Genomic DNA, 22785 nt, shown 5'->3' with positions numbered 1-22785 from the left:
AACTGGCCAGAAACACAGCCAATCTTCACTTTTCTCCCGAGTGATTCTGTGTTTTCTGTGTTTTTAAAGACCTTTTCCTTTCCCTTCTTTTCCCTTCTCACCCCCTCCCCTCCCTTCCTCCCTTCCTCCTATCTTCCTTCTTTCCTTCCTCCCTCCCTTCCTCTTTTCCTTCCTTCCTCCCTTCCTCCCTTCCTCCCTTCCCTTCCTCCCTTCCTTCCTTCCTTCCTGGGATGGGTGTCGTAGGATAGGGTGGATATTCATCAGACTGAAGACAAAGATTTTAGTGCCAATGGTTTATTTGGGAGGGGATTCCAGAAAGCACTCATAAAGAAAGAGGCATGAAAGTTTGCATGACTAAAGAGTTATTAGTGAGCAGATTATCACTGAGGGTAACTGGGCCTCAATCCTGTTGGGATCCATGGTGAACATGACCCAGAGTTGTCCCATCCAAGGGCAGGGGAACTGGGGTATTTTTTCCTCCACTTCTCATTCATCACTGGCTGGTGGCAGCTCCCTGGGGATGGTAACTGACCTGGCATTTCTGGCCTGCTCCCTATAGAAGATCCAAGAAAAAGCTCTTAGGCTGAAGGTGCCTGACAGTGACCTTGTTCTTCTAGAGGAAAGGTCAGGGGATATATGAGGGACACTGACAGCTACTACAGTGGGGTGAGGCAGGGAAAGTAGAGTGACAGCAGGTAGTTTGTAAGAGGGGTGAACTAAGTAATTCAGCGGAACTGGCCCAGAGAAAGATTTTCTTTTTTAAAAAATCAATAAATATGCTGCAATATTAGCAGTACCTATCTCTATTTGCTTTGTTATAGTTACTTTAAAAATATTCTACAATTCAGGGGCACCTGGGTGGCTCAGTGGGTTAAGCATCTAACTTTGGCTCAGGTCACGATTTCACAGTTTTGAGTTTGAGCCCCACATCAGGCTCTCTGCTGTCAGCACAGAGCCTGCTTTGGATCCTTTCTCTGCACCTCCCCTGCTCGCGCGCTCTCTCTTTCAAAAATAAATAAACATTAAAAAAAAAAAAGAAAACAATATTCTACAATTCAAACGTAATGTTAATTCTAATGGTTCTTCTTTGTTAGGTTTAAGTCAATGTAATTTTACTATATTTTCCCTCTTTCCATGGCTTTTTCATTTTGCAGGCACAGAATAATGCTGTATGCCAGCCTCTAAAACTTAAATGTCTACAGGACCTGGTGGTAACATCCATGGGTGAAGTGAGCTGAGAGTAATAAAATGGAGTCTATTGAAAAGAAAGTAGGGGGTATTGTGATAAATGCACAACAATGATCTGCCTGAAGGGGGCAGCAGCTACTGATCCTCAGGCAACTGTTGCAGAGTAGGAATGAGGATGTGATTTCAAGGAAAGCTGAGAAGCCGGAATATGCCAAGTTGCCTGATTATTAGCGTGGTGGTTAAGATCATAGACTCTGAAGTTGAATCACAGTCCTACCAGTTATTAACTACGTAACTTTGGGCAAGTTATTCAACTATTCTTGAACCCTCAGTTTTTTCATCTTTTGAATGGGACTAAAGATTGAACTAAAACCAGAAATAGACAAGATTGCTTAACTCACACTCTAATTGAAACCCATTGTTCTAAATTCTCATCACACTTTCTTGAGGCATTGAAGAGGTTTGGCAATGATTGGATCTTTCCAACCTCCAGGCCAAAAAAGTCCTGACACCAACGGAATGTTTTAGAAGACCACGCCCCCTTCCCTGTCCATGATCACTGCTGAACACATACCACCCCCCACCCATGATCACCTGTCTCTGTGTGTTCTTTTGCACGTACCCCTTCAACTTCTCCCTATAAAACTCTAGGTGTCCATCTTGCAGGCCGAGAGGTCAGTTGCTAAGGCTTGAATCTGCCACCTCCCTTGGCTGCTGGCACCCTAAATAAATTTCTCCCTTTCTCTTTTCCAAACCCTCATCTTTTGATTTATCTCTTGTGATGAGTTTATCCAAGTTTGTTCAGCAATAGTGTTGGCAAATCTAGCCAGGAGCTGTTTTCACCTTGTCTGGCTCCCTAGGGATTTCAGCAGGAGGTGGCATCAGTGGTCAGCGTGTCAGGGTTTACCTCTCTCTTGAGATCAGTAATGTTTACAACACAGGGTTGTTGGCAGGATTAAATGGATCGAGTGCTTAGAACCATACTTAGCATTAAATGCTCAATAATTGTTGGCTACTGTCATTATCAGCTGTTAATTAAGATTTTAATTCAACTTTTAATTTTGAGTTAATTATAGATTCACATGTAGTTATGGGACAAAACTATAAAGAGATTTCATATTTCCCAGTCTCCTCCATTGGTAACATCTTGCAAAACTATATAGTAAAATATCACAAGCAGGATTCTGATGTTGATACAATCATACAGTATTTCCATCTCCATGAGGATCCCTAGTATTGTCCCTTTATAGCCATATCTATGGTGTTCTGCCCATCTCCCTTATTAATACCTAGTAACCACTAATCCGCTCTCCATTTCTACAATTTTGTTATTTCTAGAATGTTATATACATGGAATTATATACTATGTAATCATTTTTATTGGCTCTTTTCACTCCACATAATTTTCTGGAGATTTATCCAGATTGTTGGGTGTATCAGTTGAGTGTATAATCGGTTTCTTTTTGTTGCTGTTAGTATGATGAACTACAGTTTAACTATTTTTACCCGCTGAAGGACATAGGGTTTTCCCAGGTTTTGACTATTATAAAGAAAGCTACTATAAACTTTGAGTATAGGTTTTTGTGTGAACTTAAGTTCTCATTTCTCTAGGACAAATGCCTAAGAACAATTGTTGGGTCATAGGATAGTTGAAGGTTTGATTTTTAAAGAAGCTGCCAGACCATTTTCCTGAATAGCTCTAACATTTTACGTTCCCAATCACAGTGTATGAGTGATCAAATTTCTCTCCATCGTTACTTGCATTTGATGTTGTCTTATGTTTTATTTCAGCCATTCTGATAGTTGTTTAGTGATATCTCATTGTAATTTTTATTTGTATTTACCAAGCATTGAATCTTTTCAATGTTGAAGATCTTTTCATGTGTTTATTTGCTATCTGTATATGCTGTTCAGTGAAATATCTCTTCATGTCTTTTGCCCATTTTTTCTTTTTTAAGGAGAGACAGAGTACGAGCAGGAGAGGGGATCAGAGAAAGGGAGACACAGAATCTGAAGCAGGCTCCAGACTCTGAGCTGTTAGCATAGAGCCTGATGCAGGGCTTAAACTCATGAGCCATGACATCATGACCTGAGTAGAAGTTGGACGTTGAACCCACTGTGCCACCCAGGCGCCCCTCCATTTTTCTAATTGGATTGTTTATTTTGTTGTGCTGTTGAGTTTTGAGAGCTCTTTATATAGCCTAGATACTAGATACTAGTCTTTATCAGATACATAGTTTGTACATAATTTCTCTCAGTCTGCAGCCTGTCTTTTTATCCTCTTAACAGGGACTTTCACAAAGCAGAAGTTTTATTTAATTGAGACATAATTCACATAACTTAAAATTCACCATTTTAGGGGCGCCTGGGTGGCTCAGTCGGTTGAGCATCTGACTTCGGCTCAGGTCATGATCTCGCGGTCCGTGAGTTCAAGCCCCGTGTCGGATTCTGTGCTGACAGCTCGGAGCCTGGAGCCTGTTTCAGATTCTGTGTCTCCCTCTCTCTCTGACCCTTCCCCATTCACGCTGTCTCTCCCTGTCTCAAAAATAAATAAACGTTAAAAAAAATAAAATCACCATTTTAAACTGTAGACTTCAGGGTTCTTTAAAATTGTATACACTATTGTTGTATAACCATTACGACCATCTAATTCCCCAACATTTCCATCACCCCAAAAAGAAACCCCATTCCTATTAGCAGTTAGCCCTAAATTCCCTCCCTCCCTCTATCCCCTGGCAAGCACTAATCTCTTTTCTGTCTCTATGGGTTTCCCTATGCTGGACATTTCATATAAATGAAATGAGTACAGCATGTGGCCTTCTGTGCCTGGCTTCTTTCACTTAGCATCATGTTTTCAAGGTTCATCCATGTTGTAGTGTATATCAGTACTTCATTTCTTTTAATGGTAGAATAATAATCCACTGTGTGTGTGTGTGTGTGTGTGTGTGTGTGTGTGTGTGTGTGTGTGTATGATATTTTGTTTATCTGTTTATCAGCTGATGGACATTTTGGTGGTGTTCATTTTTTGGCTATTTGAATAATACTGCAATGAGCATTTGTAGACATGTATTTGTTTGAGTACTTGTTCTCAATTCTTTGGGGTATACACCTAGGAGTGGAACTGCTGGCTCATATCTCAATTATATGTTCAACTTTTTAACTTTAAAATGTTTTGCACAGTACAAAATTTTTTCTTTGTTTTTCAAATACTGAAGCAGTCTTACAGTTCTGGAACAAACCCCACTTGGTCATAGTGTATAATTCTTTTTAACTGAGTTCTATTTAATATTATTTTGCTAAAAATTTTAATGTCAGGGGCACCTGGTGGCTCAGTTGGTTGAGCATCCAACTCTTGGTTTTGGCTCAGGTCATGGTCTCATGGTTCGTGGGTTCAAGCCCCACGATGGGCTCTGTGCTGCAGTGTAGAGCCTGCTTGGGATTCTCTCTCCCTCTCTCTCTGCCCCTCCACCCCGTGTCTCTCTCATTCTCAAAATAAATTTAAAGAAAAATTTAAAAAAAAATTTATGTCTATATTCATGAAGAATATTGGTCTGCAGTTTTCCTTTCTGGTACTGTTGTTCTCTGGTTTTGGCATTAGGGTAATACTAGCTTTATAAAATGAATTGGGAAGGGTCCTTTCTTCTTCTATTTTCTGGTGGACATTGTGAAGAATTAAATGTTAATTCTTTAAACATTTGTTAGAATTTTCCAGCAAAACCATTTGGTCTGAAGATTTCATTTGGGGGAGTTTTATTTTTAATTAATTAATTAACTTATTTTTTTTTTTTTTTTAAATTTTTTTCAACGTTTTTTATTTATTTTTGGGACAGAGAGAGACAGAGCATGAACGGGGGAGGGGCAGAGAGAGAGGGAGACACAGAATCGGAAACAGGCTCCAGGCTCCGAGCCATCAGCCCAGAGCCTGACGCGGGGCTCGAACTCACGGACCGCGAGATCGTGACCTGGCTGAAGTCGGACGCTTAACCGACTGCGCCACCCAGGCGCCCCTAATTAACTTATTTTTGAGAGGGGGGGTGCAATAAGTGAGGGTGAAGAGAGAAAGGGAGAGAGAGAGAGAATTCCCTGAGAGAGAGAGAGGGAGGGGGAGGGGGAGGGGGAGGGGGAGGGGGAGGGGGAGGGGGAGGGGGAGGGGGAGGGGGAGGGGGAGGGGGAGGGGGAGGGGGAGAGGGAGAGGGAGAGGGAGAGGGAGAGGGAGAGGGAGAGGGAGAGGGAGAGGGAGAGGGAGAGGGAGAGGGAGAGAAAAGCGGGGCTCATCCAAAGTGGGGCTGGTGCTCAGGAACCTGAGATCATGACCTCAGCCAAAGTCAGATGTTTAAATGACTGAGGCACCCAGGTGCCCTGGGGAGTTCTAAAATTACGTCTTCAGTCCTTAACAGTTACAGGTTTTCCCACTTATTTCATACTGGGTGAGTTGTAGTCATTTGTACTTTTTAAGGATTAGTCTATTTCAAATAAATTGTCAAATTTATGTGCGTTGAAAAAAAATTTGTAATTATGTAATGGTGATGGATGTTAATTAGACTTTTTGTGGTGATACTTTTACAATATATGCAAATACTGAGTCATTCTGTTGTGTATCTGAAACTAATATTCAATTATTTTTCAACTAAAAATTATACGTATAGATTTGTTTGTAATGTTCATTTATCATCATTTTTTAATTTTTAATTTTTTTGAAAATTTTGTGTTGAGAGAGAGAGACGGGAGAGAAGGGGAGAGGGGCAGAAGGAGAAGGAGAGGGAGAGAGGCAGAGAGAGAGAGAGAGAGAGAGAGAGAGAGAGAGAATCCCAAGCAGGCTCCACACAGCATGGTGCCTGACGTGGGGTACCATCTTTTTGATGTTGGAATGGTGTGTAATGATTCTGCCCTGTTTCATTCCTGATACTGGCAACTTCCATCTTTTCTATTTATCTTTGAGTTTTCCCAGGTGTTTGTCAATTTTATTAATCTTTCTAAAGAACCAGCTCTTTCATTGATTTTCTCCATTGGTTTTTGGTTTTCAATTGCATTGATTTCTACTTTTATTTTTATTATTTGCTTCCGTTTGCTTTGGATTTATATTGCTTCTTTTTCTAGGTTCTTAAAATGGGAGCTTAGATTATTGATTTGAGAATTTTCCTATTTTCTAATGGATGCATTTACTGCTATAAATTTCTCTGTCTGCACTGTTTAGCTGTGTCCCACAAATTTTGAAATGTTGTTCCCAAATTTTGATATGTTGTTTATTTTTATCCCACTTAGATCATTTTTTGTTTTCCCTTATGATTTCCTCTTTGATACATGAATTATTCACAAATGCATTGTTTAGTTTCCTGTTTGTTTGGAGATTTGCCTGGTATCTTTCTGATATTGATTTCTGGTTTAATTTTATAGTGATCAGAACATATTCTGTATGAATTCAATTATTTTGAATTTGTTGTAGTTTGTTTTATGGCCCAGGATATGATCTACCTTGGTACATGTTCCATGGACACTTGAAAAGGATGTGTATTCCACTATAGGGTGGAGAATCCTGCCAAGTGTCAATTAGATCCTGTAGGTTGATGGTGTTGTTGGGAATTTTTCTATATCCTTGCTGGTTTTCTGTCTGCTTGTTCTATCAATTGTTGAGAAAGAGGTGTCTTTACAATTCCAATTTAAATATAGTAATTTTGAGGGGCACCTAGCTGGCTCAGTTGGAGGAGCGTGTAACTCTTGATCTCAGGGTTCTGAGTTTGAGCCCCATGTTGGGTATAAAGACTACTTAAATAAATAAAACTTGAAAAAAAAAAACACCTATCATAAAAAATTTTTAAAAATGTAGTAATTTTGAGTATAAATTTCTTTGTATAGCTTTTTTTTTAGTGGGTGCTCTAGGTTTTACATTATATATATATATATATATATATATATATATATATATATACACACACACACATATATATATACATTATATATACATTCTGTGTATGTGTGTATATATATACACACATATATATATATATATATACACACACACATATGTTTATATATATACACATACCAGCTTCTACTGGTATCATTATGTTATCAGTTTGAAGAAAATATAGAAACTTTATCTCCCTGGGACGCTGTTCAATTGGTTAAGCATCTGATTCTTTATTTTGGCTCAGGTCATGATCTCAGTTTGTGAGTTCGAGCCCCATACCAGGCTCCATGCTGACAGTGCAGAGCCTGCTTGGGATTCTCTCTCCCTTTCTCTCTTCCCTACTCCCTCTCTCACACGCATTCTCTCTCAAAATAAATAAACAGAAAAAAAATAAACTTTAGCTCCCTTTACGTACATTTACCCTCTTTTATTTAAAATTGTCCTAAATATTTCTTTCATATACTTTTAGAACCATTTGGACAATGTTACAATTTTTGCTTCAACTATCCATTGTAATTTAGAAAAAGGAAGAGGAGAGGGAAAATCTATTGTCTTTACCAATATTTTTACTTACTGTGTTCTCTCTTCATCACTGATATTACAAGAGGTCTTCTTTTTCTGATTCCTTTTTGTTTGGAGAACTTCCATTAGCCATTCTTTTAGGGTAAGTTGGCTGATGACAAGTTATCTTAATTTTCCACTATCTGAGAATGACTTGATTCACTTTTTTTAAAGTTTGTTTATTTACTTTTTAGTAATCTCTACACCCAACATGGGTTTCGATCTCACAACCCTGAGATCAAGAGTTGTATGCTCTCCCAACTGAGCCAGCCAGGCACCCCTCTCCTTCATTTTTGAAGGATATTTTTGGTGGGTATAGGATTGTAGGCTGGCTGGCCATTATTTTACTTTAACACTGAAAACTGTTGTGCTACTTCCTTCTGCACGGTTTCTGTTAAGAAATCAGCTGCCATTCGAATTGTTTTCCTTCCATAGGTAAGATGTTATAACTCACTGGTTTTAAGATTTTTTTTTTTGTCTTTAGTTTTAAGAAGTTTGACTATGATGTGTCTTAGCATGGATTTCTTTGCCTTTATCCTGTGTGAAGTTTGCTTAACTTCTCGATCTGTAGGTTTACAGATTTTGTAAAATATGGAAAGTTTTCAGCTATTATTTTTTCAGTGCTTTTTCAGCCCTGCTCTCTTTCTCCTCTACTAATACTCTGAAGACGCAAGTGGAAGATCTTTTGTTATGGTCCCAGAGGATTGTTCATGGATTTGCTTTGTTTTGTTTTTGTTTGTTCAGACTGAGTAACTTCTATTGCTCTCTCCAGTTCACTGAAGTCCTATATTTCATGCATCCTGCTGAAGTCTATCCATGGAGCTTTAAAACTTTAGGTTTTGTATTTTCAGTTCTAAAATTTCCATTTGGTGAATTTTTAGGTCTTCTACTTCTTTGCTGAGATTTTCTATATAAAAAAATATTTGTTTCAAGTGTGTGTGTAACTGCTCATTGAATCAGTTTTATGATGGTTGCTTTAAAATCTTTTTCACAAAATTCTAACCTCTCTGTAATCTTAGTGTTGGTGTCTATTAATTACCTTTTTTTAAAATTCAGTTTGAGATCTTGTTTCTTGAAATAGTAAGTTATTTCAATTGAAACCAGGACATTTGGGGAATTATGTTATGAGATTCTGGATTGTATTTAAGCCTTTGTTTTATCTGGCTTCTTCTGACACTACTTTGGCAGAGGAAGGTGGAGGGGCACTGTCTCTACCAGCTACCAGTTGGAGTTAGAAGTTCGGGTTTCCCACTCTTCCTCCATTGACAATCAAGGGAGGTGCTTCCCATTACTGCTAGGTGGGGTTGGAAGTTCCAGTTCTCTCCTGGTTTTCAGTGACACCTCCCTGGCTGAGAGGGATAGGAATTTCCTGTTACTGCTCCCCACGTGACTTCCAGTGACACTACAGTGTGGGGATATGTGTGGTCCCAATAATTGGTTTTGTATTCTTGTTTGAATTTATTGTGTAAACCCATTTTGGTTTTAAATATGTATAAAATACTATATACATGAATAATGTATAACAAGTTTTATATTTACATATAGTTAAGTAAATTAGGATGAAAATGTTTTGTTTATAGTGACAAAGTGGGCAAAGACATGAACAGACACGTTTCTTTTTCTTTTTAAATGTTTTTATTTATTTTTGAGACACAGAGAGACAGAGCATGAATGGGGGAGGGGCAGATAGAGAGGGAGACACAGAATCGGAAGCAGGCTCCAGGCTCTGAGCTGTCAGCACAGAGCCTGACATGGGGCTCAAACCCACGAACTGTGAGATCATGACCTGAGCTTTAACCAACTGAGCCACCCAGGTGCCCCAACAGACACTTTTCCATAGAAGACATCCAGATGGCTAACATTAAACACTCTCAACATGAACAGATGCTCAACATCACTCATCATCAGGGAAATACAAATCAAAACCAAAATGAGATGTCACCTCACACCAGTCAGAATGGCTAAAATTAACAGATCAGGAAACAATAATGTTGGCAAGGATATGCAGAAAGGGGAACACTTTTGAACTGCTGGTGGGAATGCAAACTGGTGCAGTCACTCTGGAAAACAGTATGGAGATTCCTCAAAAAATTAAAAATAGAGGACCCTACAACCCAGCAATTGCACTACTAGGTATTTATCCAAGGATGCAAAAATGCTGATTCGAAGTGGCCCAGGCACCCCAATGTTTATAGCAGCACTATCAACAATAGGCAAATTATGGACAGAGCCCAAATTTCCATCAACTGATGAATAGATAAAGAAGATGTGGTATATATATATACAATGAAATATTACTCAGAGATGAAAAAGAATGAAATCTTGCCATTTGCAACAACATGGATGGAACTAGAGTATATTATGCTAAGCGAAATAAGTCAGTCAGAGAAAGATAAATACCACATAATTTCACTCATATGTGGAATTTAAGAAACAAAACAGATGAACATAGGGGAAGGGAAGGAAAAATAAGATAAAAAAAACAGAGAGGGAGGCAACCATAAGAGACTTTTGAATGCAGAGAACAAACTGAGGGTTTTTGGAGGGGCGGTGGGTGGGGGATGGGCAAAACGGGTGATGGGTACTAAGGAGGGCACTTGTGATGAGCACTGGATGTTATATGTAAGTGATGAGTCACTAAATTCTACTCACGAAACCATTATTACCCTATATGTTAACTAACTTAGATTTATTTATTTATTAACGTTTATTCATTTTTGAGAGACAGAGCGCGAATGGTGGAGGGGGCAGAGAGGAAGACACAGAATCCAAAGCAGGCTGCAGGCTCTGAGCTGTCTGCACAGAGTCTGATGTGGGGGCTTGAACTCACGAACTGTGAGATCATGACCTGAGCCCAAGTCAGACGCTTAACTGACTGAGCCACCCAGGTGCCCCAACTAACTTGGACTTAAATAAAGTTAAAAAAAAAAAAAAAAATGTTTTGTTTATAAGGGCTTTCTACTCTACTCCAGTTTGAGAAACACTGACGTGGGTGATGACATGGCCTGATGCCCAAATCAGGAGTCTCTGGAGATATTCCTATTTCTGCCCAGGTTGTTTCACCTACATGAAAAGACAGAAGGAGCTGGGGCCCTGACGCTATGGACATCATGCCAGTGTGACACTGACTTTTTATAGACAAGGGAAAAGTAAACTCCTACTAAGGGCTCTATTAGTTTCCTACTGCTGCTGGAACATATTATCACAAACTTACCGCTTTACAACAACACAAATGTGTTCTTGTACAGCTCTAGAGGTCAGCAGTCCGAAAGCAGTTTCACTGGGCTAACATCAAGCTGTCAGCAGGGCCGGTTCCCTCTGGAGGCTCTAGGGCAGAATCTGTTTCCTTGCCTTTGTCAGCTTCTCGAAGCTGCCTGCCATCCTTGGCTTGCAGTCCCTGCATCTTCAAAGCAAGCCGTGTAGCATCTTCCAACCTCTCCCTTGCTCTCTGTCCTCTGTTTCTATCATCACGTCCCCTTTTCTGACTCTGAAGCTCCTGCTTCCCTCTTGTAGGACTCTTGTGAGTCCTACACTGGGCTCATCTGGATAGTCCACAATAATCTACTTATTTTAAGATCCTTCACTTACTCACATCTACAAAGTTCCTTTTATCATATAGGTTAACAGATTCCTGGGTTCTGGGGATTTAAGATGTGGACATCTTTGGGGGTTGTTATTCACCTACCAAGAGGGGATGCTGTTAATTTGCAGTTAAAATTTTAAAATTAAAAAAAAATTTTTTTTTTAACGTTTATTTATTTTTGGGACAGAGAGAGACAGAGCATGAACGGGGGAGGGGCAGAGAGAGAGGGAGACACAGAATCGGAAGCAGGCTCCAGGCTCTGAGCCGTCAGCCCAGAGCCCGACGCGGGGCTCGAACTCACGAACCGCGAGATCGTGACCTGAGCTGAAGTCGGACGCTCAACCGACTGAGCCACCCAGGCGCCCCAAAACTAAAATTTTAAATGACTGACCTTTTCACCAGAATGTAAGCTCCACCATAACAGGGAATTTGTCAGGACGGTTCACCAATGGTTTCTCGGCTTTCTGCTAACGCAGTGATGGTCACATTTTCCTGACTGTCACTGTTGAGGAGGCAGCTAGGTAGAGAGCATTCTAGGCAGAAGAAACAGCAAGTGCAAGACATCAGGGCATAGTATACTTTTTATTCATACTTATAATAACATAACATTTGATATGACATAGCTCATTTTATCTCAATTCTCATGAACTATCAAGTCGTGGATACACTGTACCCATTTTTTAATTAAAAATTTTTAAAAATGTTTATTTATTTTTAATTATTTTATGTTTATTTTTGAGAGACAGAGAGAGAGAGAGACAGAGTGAGCAGGGGAGGGGCAGAGAGAGAGGGAGACACAGAATCTGAAGCAGGCCCCAGGCTCTGAGGTGTCAGCACAGAGCCCCACGCGGGGCTCAAACTCACGAACCGTGAACTGAAGTTGGAGGCTTAACCGACTGAGCCACCCAGGAGCTCCCATACTGTACCCATTTGAAACACTATTTAGATCCTAATCCCAAACACAAACTGGTCAAACCCTGAGGGTTTCACTCCGTATGTTTCTCATCTTTACCTTTGATTCTGTTTCTTCTGAATGTAAACTGGTTTTACATCTGTGCCTTCTTTTCTGACTCTGCAATTTAAAAAGTTTTTGCTTACCATTAAGTCAACATAAAAACATTATACAAGGAATTGTTTTTTGTTTTTAAACCCATGATCCATGATTAAACCTTTATTTTCTCTGGCACACTTGCATGGTTTAAGCGTGAAAAATCCAGACTCCTACGGCTTTATATTCACTTCTTAGCTTTGCCACTCACTAGCTGTGTGACTTTGGGCAAATTACTTAGATCGTCTCTGCTTCAGTCTCCTCATCCGTAAAGCAGAAATAACAACTGTGCCTACCTCACACAGCTGTTGTGAAAATTCGATGAATTAATCTAATGTACTGAAAACGGAGCCTGGCACACAGGAACCCCTCAAAAACTATTAGTCACTTTTCTTATTTTCAACCCAACAATTTTCTATGCACATAATTTTTATTTAATTGCAATAATAAAACATAAAACAATCATAAGATACATAAAGCACTGTATTCTACTTTTTTCATTTAATGTTCATAAGTTTTCCTCTACATTCCTATATTAATTTAGATACTTAAAAAATTTTTTTTTTATCCATTTATTTATTTTGAGAGAGAAAGAGACAGCACAAGTGAGGGAGGGGTGGAGAGAGAGGGAGAGAGAGAATCCCAAGCAGGCTCTGCACTACCAGCACAGAGTCCGATGCGGGGCTTGATCCCACGAAGCCATGAGATCATGATGTGAGCCGAAACCAAGAGTTGGACACTTAACAGAGTGAGCCACCCAGGTGCCCCTAACCTAGATACTATTTTTAGTGACAGCCTGACATTCCATACTGTCGATAGTTTTGGCTTAAACATTTCCTTGTTATTGGGCATTTAGTTATTGTATTATTTTTAGTTACGATCTCAAAATCATGCTTTGTATATGATGCTTTTTCTTTCTTTTGAATGATTCATTTAGCAATTGTTCCTAGGAGTATAATTCTTGATTTTGTGTCCAACATTTAAAACTCCATGGGGCGCCTGAGTGGCTCAGTTGGTTAAGTGTTCAACTCTTGATTTCAGCTCAGGTCATGATCTCATGGTTCGGCAGATGGAGCCCCATGTTGGGCTCTGCACTGACAGCATGGAGCCTGCTTGGGATTCTCTCTCTCTCTCTCTCTCTCTCTCTCTCTCTCTCTGTCTGCTCCTACACCCCTCCCCCCCCAAATTAATAAATAAACTTAAAACTCCTTCTTACAGGAGGTGCCTCAATGGCTCAGTAGCTAGAGCGTGCAACTCTTGATCTCAGGGTTGTGAGTTCAAGCTCCATGTTGGGTGTGGAGCATACTTAAATACAAAATACAAACAAAAACCCCACAAAACTCTTTCTTTCCTTCTACATCATTCCAAAGAAGCAACTACTTTCAGTACATGATGGAAAGAGAAGCAGACATATCATATTACCACAGTGAAGTCATTTTCATGTAGGAACAGACTCCTGATAAAGAACTGATAAGGTCTATAGTATTATCATCATTGTTTTCATCATTCATTCATTCAACAAACATGTGTTATTCATGTAGGGTGGGTCAGGTCCCTTGTGGGTAGGAAGAAAGTTACAAAAGAAAGCCAGAGACTTAAAAAAAAGTGTGATGAGCTCCAAATACAAACATTTTATTTATAAACCTTCCAATTCAGTGTCTTTTAATGCACAATGTGGAATCTTTGTGCAAGTTAAAAAGAGGTATTTTCTTCTCTCAAGGAACTAAAATTATGTCAACCTGATACTGGTCATCCAAACATACAAATTTTATAGAAGTCATGGGGATATCTTGTACGAAGGAAGTCCTTGTCTGTAAGAAGTCTACGTAAATGCCTTTGTTTTTTCTGTACCTCAGCATTATTTTAAAATAAAGAAGACAGTAATGATGCGGTTGGAATCTTCTGTTTGGAAACAGAAGGAGGAAGTCTGAGTTATATAGGCTTCAACTTTGTTTTCTGTTTTCTATTAAAACTACTGAACTTTTCACATAAGAAATAATAGAGATTAAACTTTTTTTTTTTTTAGCCCACCACATCCTGAGTTCAGTTTTACACCTTTTCATCAGTATAGCTAAAGTTCTATAAAAGCCTCTCTTGCTGTCTTTATCTCTGTTTCTTTTTTTTATCAACACTCCACTGAAAACAACTGCCAGTACTCTATACTACATGCTTTGGGTATGATATACCTGTGGCAGTCACCTACCTAAATTGAGAACGTAATGAGTGTCTTCTTTTAGGCAACAGCAAAACATTATGGAAACTACCCCAACTATCACTGATAATGAATTCTGTTACTGGGATATTCTGTTCACAGATCAGTTGTCCCTGGTTTTGAGAATTAAGACAGGTAATATAGACATTTTACTGTCTTTTTTATTTTTAAACTTTATGAAGGGGTAATAAGGGTCTGGGTTTGTTGCCCTTTCAGTCAGACTTCATCAACTTTGAAAATCTCATTTCCATTAAGTCAGAAATAGGAGCCACCAGAGTCACCTGGTGAGCACAGGCAAAGTGATTTGGAAATCAGTTTGTTTGGTTACCACGACATCAGTTAACCCCTTAAGACAGTGGCTCTCCTACCTTTGGGCGTCAGTCCATTTGATGGAAGTGTTAAGTGTGTGTGTGTGTGTGTGTGTGTGTGTGTGTGTGTGTGTATGAGTTTTTATTGGAGAAAACCAACCTTATTACTATAACAAATAATTATAACTCTCTTTCCACACACACACACACACACACAACACAATTTTTTTGTTCTGTTTTGTTTTGCATACAATTTCAGAAGGTTCCTTACGTCTGCTCCCTCAAAGAACACCTGCTCTGGAGGAAATTATGTTGACTAGTCAACAGTAGTTTCTGAATGGGTAAGAGGCAGGAGAGATGGGGGCTGGGACGAAACAGTGGATCACAAAAGAGAAATTTTACTAGATTCATTCTGAGTGCAGGTCATTATGCTCAAGGCCCCCACAAGAGGGAGGGAGGATTGGAACCAGAAGGCCTTGTGCTCTCTTCCCATCCCTCCCCTTTCCTAACTAATGACTTAGCCAAGTTATTAAACTTCCCAACGTTTAGTTTTTTTTGTATTTTTTTTCCCCCTGTAAAATGAAATCTTGTCAGACTTCTTAGGGTTTATTGTATGCTTGCAGGAGAGTCCCAGATAAGCATGAGCTTGTAACTATTAATGTACTTGCCTTCCCTTAGCTTCATCTTCAGGGTTGACTGCCTGTCCCCTTGTTCAGCACCCAGCTCCACTGTCACCTTCCCAGAGGACTCTCCAGGACGACCAGGTGGAAAGTAGCCTCCCTCTCCCCATCACTCTCAATGCCACCACCCTGCTGTATGACTACAGTCAACACATCTCATATGTGCATTGGTTTCATTTTGAACTTGCTTCTTGTCTTTTCTCCCCCCAAACTAGAATACAAGCTCCTTTGAGGGCAGAGCCCTCCTCTTGTTTTCCCCGGGCCTGTAACAGTTCCCTGCACACGGTGGACACTCAGATTCTGGTGTCAGGACGGCAGTGGTTTAGAGGGCAGACTCCAGAGGAGGACGATCTGGATTTAGATCCCAGCTTTTCAGCTTACTATGCTGAGCGACATGAGGTTGGTTATGTAACTTCTCTGTGCCTCACTTTCACCACATGTAAAATGGGGGATTCTGATATAGCATATACTTTATAGAAATGTTAATACATGTAAAGTACCAAAACAGAGCCTGGCACACCGTCAGTCTTACACAGGTGCTGTTTTCTACTTTTCAGTGAGTGAGGCAAGTGTTAATACATTAACAGTCAATGCACGTGACCTTGTAAGTGTATCAGATGTGCTCCGATGCCTCAGGTTTGACAGAAAAAGACTTACTCTTTTCATAAAACTCTTGCTTCGCTCCACTGCACCGTGCCATCCACCTGGCCCGCCACCGCTTAGCGGAAGGGGAGGTGCGGTTCCCAGTTCCGACAGAGTCCCCAGTCACCCACAGGTGGCACTGCTCGGGGTTCTCCCGGGGCCGGGGATGTCCCAAACCTCGCGGGGCGTTTCTCCCGGGGTAGGAAGTCTGGGCCTAGGGAAGCCCAGCGCCGCGCTGGGGACACAAGGGACGCTCCTCCGACTTACCTGAAACTCCAGCTGGGTCTCAGGAGCCGGGACGCGCGTCCAACCCACTCCCGCCTCCAGTCTCAAAACCGCCCCAGGGCTCGTGGGAACCGGTTGCTGCGGGCAGAAGCGAGCGGGGGCGGAGCGAGCGGGGCGGGGCGGGGGTGGGGCCTGCGGGCTCCGGGCTCCGAACTCCGCGGCGCCCGCGGGACTTCACACTGTCGGCGGCTCCGCGCACCCCGCGGGCTCCAGCCAGGTAAGGACGCCGCGCGCGCGGGTTGGCCGGGCCGGCCCCGGGACTGCGGGGATCCGGGCAGGAAAGGGTCGGGACCGGCGCGAGGCGAGAGGTGGCTTCCACAAGCCCAAAGACTGGCCTTCCTGGGATGAGGAAGATTTTATCCCTAACGCGGCGTGGTGAGCGCGGGCCCGCCACGCCAGGTGAGGGACCCGGTCCCCTTGGGTCCGGGAAGAAGGGACAGGTGCGCGCTTCCGCGGAGTCGCACCTTCCCGGCGGCCCGCGCCTCCCGGCCTCTCGAGTTCAGGCGCTGGCCTCTCCGGAGGAGCCCCCGCCCCCTTTCTTTTCGGGTCCCAGGGCTCAGGCCGCCCTGCGGCAAGTTCAGCGTTGGGTTCGCTTCCCAGCTGCGCAGCCAGGTTGGTTCGTCCTCTCTGGGTGGCAGCACAGCCTCGATTGAAAGTTGGCACCATCGACGGAGACATTCCACAGTTGTACGTGTCCGAGTGCCTCACCCCACCAAATTCACTTTTTTTTTTTTTTTTTTTTAATCTGGGAAATTGTTTGAATCTTGAAAACAGGGGTTCGGTGACTACAAGTATTGGAAAAAACTAGGATCTTGACCTGGGAGTGTGCGCTTTTCTTGGATCCTAAATTTCCTTTTGATCTGAAATTTTTTTTCAAGGAAGAATAATAATGTGTTTCTGTGTACCAGGTTCAGAAACACTCTCATCTGTTGCCATTCTTTGGAAACTGGAATATTTGATTAGAAGAGTTGACCTCAGTGTCAACTGGGAACAGGATGGGCTGGTGGCTAAGTGAGTTTGAAGGTTAAAATAGTTGAGCGTTTTGAGCATATACCCTGTATTTTTCCAGTGAGTGCCCATTTTCCTTTTAGGAAATTCTGAGAATTTAATCTCTTTGAGATGAGTCTCCCCTAAAGAGCTGAGGAGGAAAAAACAACCTCAACAAACCAGTGGGTTTCCCAATTAAGTTTAGGATGTAACAGGTTGGTTTGTGACCCTGGTAGTTCCTTAGTCGGCAAGAATCACATGGGGGATGGAATATCATGATTTATAGGGAGAAAAGAAAGTATGTTGTAATTTTCTCATCATGTACGGGAAAGTATTTTTTAGTTCAGTTACATTTTCAGGGTTTAGGAAAGACCTATACTTTCCCCATGCCTCAATTAATCTGATCAATATATCACTATTCTTGGCAATTCATGATGCTTACTGCAGTGTATTTATGTTAGTGAGTTTGATTCTTCCCATAAGGGTGTGTATGTTTGCTTTTTGGAACTGTCTAGGGCAAGTGTTGGAAACACATGCAAATCAGTGCTGTGCTCTAGTTGGCAAAACCTTTGCTCCACATAGGTCTTTGAACTAAAATTTTCACAACTCCCCAAATAGAAACGAATATAGAATACTCATGTATGCTCTAGAACATTTAACCTGTTTACTTATTCTGTACTAAGCCAGTTATCATGTTATTTCAGCAGATGGTTACTCAAGGGCAGGAGCTATGTTTTATCAAATCATGGTCAAGCTCAGAGAATGGTAACCTTTGCTCTGTAAAGTTGACCCTTGACAGGGTGGTTGGAAGGGTTATGTTTGGGGAAGAATTGTTGGTCTCCCTGCCTTGCTCTGCATATCCAGAGTGCTAGGAACTGAACCTTGGGTCTCTAAGTACACCTCTGCTTACAGGTTCCTCCAGGTTGGCTGGGTTGGTGCCTCCTCTCCCTGCCTGGCTCTTCTGGTTTTATGCTTCCACCCCACTCCACCCCTCCCTGGATTCCTACCCTTAGGGAGAATTACCTTATTGTTCAGGGCAGAGAGACTAGGTCCACATAGTTTGCACAGGGGTGTTGACCCTCAGCCTAGTGCTGGGTCCCCCGAGGATGTTTAGTAAATATCTGTTGAGGACAACGTCACTTGTTTTAGAGTCCTTATTCTCTCTTGTTATTTAGTCTACAGAGGTGAAAAGGAGTGAGGTTGAACGCAGATCAATCATTTTAGGGGCCAGTTGCCTTGGTCAGATTAGTGTAGTAAAGGGGACATCGGAGTCTCTTAGTGAAATTAGCTCATGGTTGTTGGCAATTGTAAGATTATCCTGTACTATGTGATTATGCCATGAGAATAGCTTTGTTGAAAAGAATCCCAGAAGAGGGGGGCTTATTAGTTATCTCCACCTGGACTTGCCTTTTTGTCTCTGCCCTACATCAACCACTCCTTCCGTGGTTGGATTATAACTATTACCTTTCCCACCGCATTTGGTTGCTCAGAGCTCAGATGACCACAGCTATTGTGGCCTAGATGTAGAAAATTACATTTTCTATTGTTTGGGAAAAACAAGGATGGCATTTTGCCAAATTCCATGTATATATATGGAATATATATGGAATATATATATGTGTATATGTATGTATATATACATACATATACATATATACATATACATACATATATATACACACACATATATATACGTATATATATATGTATATATATATACGTATATATGTATATACATTTAAGCTTTTTAAAAATGTTTATTAGTTTTGAGAAAGAGAGACAGAGAGAGCGAGCCAGCATGAGTGGGGGAGGGGCAGAGAGAATCCTAATCAGGTGCCATGCTGTCAATGCAGAGCCTGATGCAGGCTCGAACCACGAAGTGAGATCATGAGCTGAGCTGAAATCAAGAGTCGGATGCTTAACCGGACTGAGTCACCCAGGCACCCCAGTTTTAAACTTTTAATCTAAATTAGATTTCTCTCTTTCTAGAAACAACCACATGTAATTCTTTGAGCTGGTTATTTTGGTATTTGTTGCTTATAGTTGCTACTTCTTGAGTTTTGCAGTTTGAGGCTTTATCTGTTGACTTCCCACTATGGAAGAGGATGACGTGGCTCCCTTTTTTCCTCTCACCCCTCCACCCCCACCCAACCACAGCTTCCCTAATTTTCCATCCTTGCAGTGGTTAAACAGTAATTTTGGTTAGATCAATATACATAGCTAAGCAGAGCACAGCTTTTTGTTTTCTTGGGAGTTCATCATTGCTTTGTTTGTTCATTTACTTAGTTTCTTACGTCTTCATCGTTAATTCTCTGGCCAAGAAATCTCTTGGCCAGATTTCTGAAACTTGCCTCAGATGTATCAGGTATTCTGCCAATTTCATTTTCCTGAAGTTGTCCCTGAGCCTCCTGGCTTGCCCTAATATGGACCAGTTCACCTCTACACATGGGACACAGTTGTCACCCTGAGGACTTCCTTTCGTCATCATCCTGGGGACCCCCATCATTTCTCTCCTCTTAACCTGTATCGCATGTCCTCTCTGTCTTGGTAGAGTCCTTTGTTTTGATAGAGTACATCCTCAAGGAGCTTCTTGGAAAAGATGGATGGATATGTATTTTTTTCTTGATGGTGAATGCCTCTAAATAGCTGTTTTCTACTGACAATTGATAGTTTAGAATTTTAGGATGGAAATTTTGAAAGCATTGTTTCATTGCCTTCTAGGTTGTGGTGTTGCTATTGAGAAATTCGGAACTGTTTTGATTCCTTAATTTTTGCTATAATTTGCTGTACAGTTTACAAACCTACTGAGTCCTTCATGGAAGTTCATAGAATTTTCTCTTGGCCTCCATAATCCTGAAATTTCATGATGCTCCTTCTTAGTGTGGGTCTGCTTTCATCCATTGTGCTGGGCTCTTTGAATCCTGAAACTTATACCCTTCAATTTGGGAAGTTTTCTTGAATTAACTCATTGATAATTTCCTCCTCTCCATTTTCTGTGATGTGTCTTTCAAAAACTCTTATTGTTTATATATTAGATATTTTGGACTAGGCCTCTAATTTTCTTTCCTAATATGTATCTTTTAATTTCTTGGTTCTACTTTTGGGGTGATTTTTTTTTCAATTTTATCATCTCGTCCTTCCACTGAGTTTTTAATAAGTATAATCATATTTTTAATATTTTAAATTAAAAGCTCTTTGTTTTCTGAGGGGGTGTGTGTGTGTGTGTGTGTGTGTGTGTGGTACATTGAAAGGAAGGAAAAATTCTTCTCTACCCTCAAGATCTTCTAGCTGGACTAAGAATTAAATTTAAATCAGACAGATTAATGAGAGAAAAAAAAAACAGTTTTATTCCATATGCACAGAGGCCCAATTATGAAATTGAGACCTAAAGAGATGATGAGGCAGGCAGGCAGGTTTTTTATATTTTTTAGACATAGAGACAATAAATCTGTGAGGAATTAACAGGACAAAGAAAATTTGGGAACTCCAATTAGTAAAGAATTCTAAACAGAATTTGGGCTGTGGTAGTAAATGAGTAAAAAGTAACCAGAGTTGTTTATAGAACCTTCTGGGCTCTACATTTCCCATCTCTGGAATTAAGGTAGTCTTTTTACCTCCTGATGCAGGGAGGGTACCTTTCACTTGGGAGATTTATTTTCCGCTTTCAAGGGACAGAGGAGGGTCTGGTGTTCTTGCTGCATAGGCTGTCTCCTAAGTAACTTTTATTTAAAATAATCAACATGCCAAAGTGGCATATTTGGAGGTGGCCTGCCCTTGGCCCCTTCCATATCTATTTCTTGCTTTTATTTTATGGTTTCAATGTCTTATCTGTCTTATCTCTCTGCAAAGTTTAATTTTTTTGAAAGTTTTTTCCTTCCTTCACAGACTCAGTTTCCCCATGTTGCCTTTGTCTGTTGATTTAAGTCTCTGTCTTTCCTGTTAGAGACTTTCCTCATATTCCTCATACCCTTTTATTGTCTGCTCACATTTGAGTCGGGGATTAGGAGCTGAAGTTGTGTGTGGGCTTGTTGACCGGGAATTTCACTGTCAGGTGATCTGGCTGGGGTTTTATTTGGAGAAACTGATGTCATTACCTCTTGGGCCACTGAGAGTCCTCAGAAAAGCGTCTTCCACTCTTTTCCTGGACAGTGATGGAGAGCTTGGCTGCCAGTGATCTGGGAACTAGGTGGAGAAGAAGGCTGGAAGTCTCAGCATCCACATATTTATATAACCCCTCCTTGGTGTTTCTAGAACATCTGAGCCATGCCTGATGCACCCCATTCCAGAGACCCTCTCTTTTACCCTCTCTGGGAGAGGAGGTGGGGAAGACACTCCAGGTGTTTTTGCAAGGGTGGGTAGGCAGGCGGAGATCACCTAACTGCTCAGAAAGGCTGAAGGGATATGGGACATCCAACTGCTTTTTAAAGTTCAGTTGTCTTTATTTTAGCCCACCTCTCTCCCCGCAGAGGGTCTAACTGCCTTGCATTATGTAGCATTTTAAAGATTCTGTCGTACATTCGGGTTGTTTCTTGACTTCCCTTCACCACACCAAAATGTTTTATTATTTTCTCTTCTGTTCCCTCCATCTTTGTGGGTTTATGCATTAAAGAAAAAAAAATCATTTTTTTTTTGGTCATTTTATTGAGTTTTCAGGAGGGAGAGAAGGTGGAAGGTCTTGTTCAATCTGCCATTGGTGCCTTCACCAATCTCCACTGAGAGACTAGTGTGGTTCATCCATGACGTTATGCTGCTGTTTTCCTGCCTTTACCAACAGTAGACGTTCCTTGACCAGTCCAGTTATATTCTTTCACTGAACCCCGTTTAGACCTCAGATTTCTTCTTCTGCCACTCTAAGCATCCACCACCAACTAATCACAGTTGTCATGGGAGGCAAAATCTCCCTCTAGACCTAGCTTGGGTGATATATAGTGTACTGGTCATAAAGCCCTTGTTTCCATTTCTCCAATTCACTTTGTTGAGGACTCATTCTATCCCCTTGGCCTCTGATTACCTTTCAGTGAAACTCCTCTTCAGATGTTTTAATCTGAAAGGCAGGCCTGGTGTCATTGGTGGCCATGTGGCCTCGATGGAAGTTATCATCATTTCCTTCTGGAGGCCAGTTTATCACACAGTTGCCTTACTAGCAGAAGCATCCTCACTTCCTCTTTCAAAGCTCATGTCTTTCTTGGAATGTACACCCAGTTCCTGTTTCTGGCTGGGCTGATCAGAGATGACTGATCTGTCCAGTGCCTCATGGATGGTCACAACTTCCCTAACCCCCTTTTACCAACTGAGTCATTCCTTAGGCTTTAATTCAGTGTGCAGCCTTCTGTCCCAGTAGCTTGACAGCATCAGCATGACTTTATGCTTAACACAGAGGAAC

The 22785-nt window shown here is 41.2% G+C and overlaps 1 protein-coding gene and 1 long non-coding RNA gene across 4 annotated transcripts in view; one reads left to right on the top strand and one right to left on the bottom strand.

The window, feature by feature from the left end:
* The window catches only part of LOC144616187 (uncharacterized), a 62397-nt gene extending 45861 nt beyond the window's left edge, over window positions 1–16536 (bottom strand). The window contains exons 1-4 of one of the 3 annotated variants that reach the window (XR_013555295.2): window positions 16398–16518; window positions 12253–12312; window positions 11632–11773; window positions 269–553 (exon numbers count right to left, since the gene is read on the bottom strand). This is a non-coding gene — a long non-coding RNA (uncharacterized LOC144616187). Of the gene's footprint in view, window positions 1–268; window positions 554–11631; window positions 11774–12252; window positions 12313–16397 lie in introns of those variants that run through there. The other 2 variants (XR_013555296.2, XR_013555297.2) reach the window with 2 other exon arrangements.
* A 10-nt stretch (window positions 16537–16546) lies between these two features.
* TEC (tec protein tyrosine kinase) overlaps window positions 16547–22785 on the top strand; it is a 123515-nt gene continuing 117276 nt past the window's right edge. Inside the window, exon 1 of the mRNA XM_078446137.2 lies at window positions 16547–16632. The gene's annotated coding sequence lies outside the window, so the exon portion shown is untranslated. The remainder of the gene's footprint in view (window positions 16633–22785) is intronic.

The sequence above is a fragment of the Panthera onca genome, chromosome B1 (genome assembly GCF_046562875.1).
Source record: "Panthera onca isolate mPanOnc1 chromosome B1, mPanOnc1 haplotype 2, whole genome shotgun sequence".
NCBI classification, from domain to species: Eukaryota; Metazoa; Chordata; class Mammalia; order Carnivora; family Felidae; genus Panthera; species Panthera onca.
The sequence above is the reverse complement of the archived record's forward strand: the minus strand, read 5'-3'. Positions and strand labels throughout refer to the sequence as shown.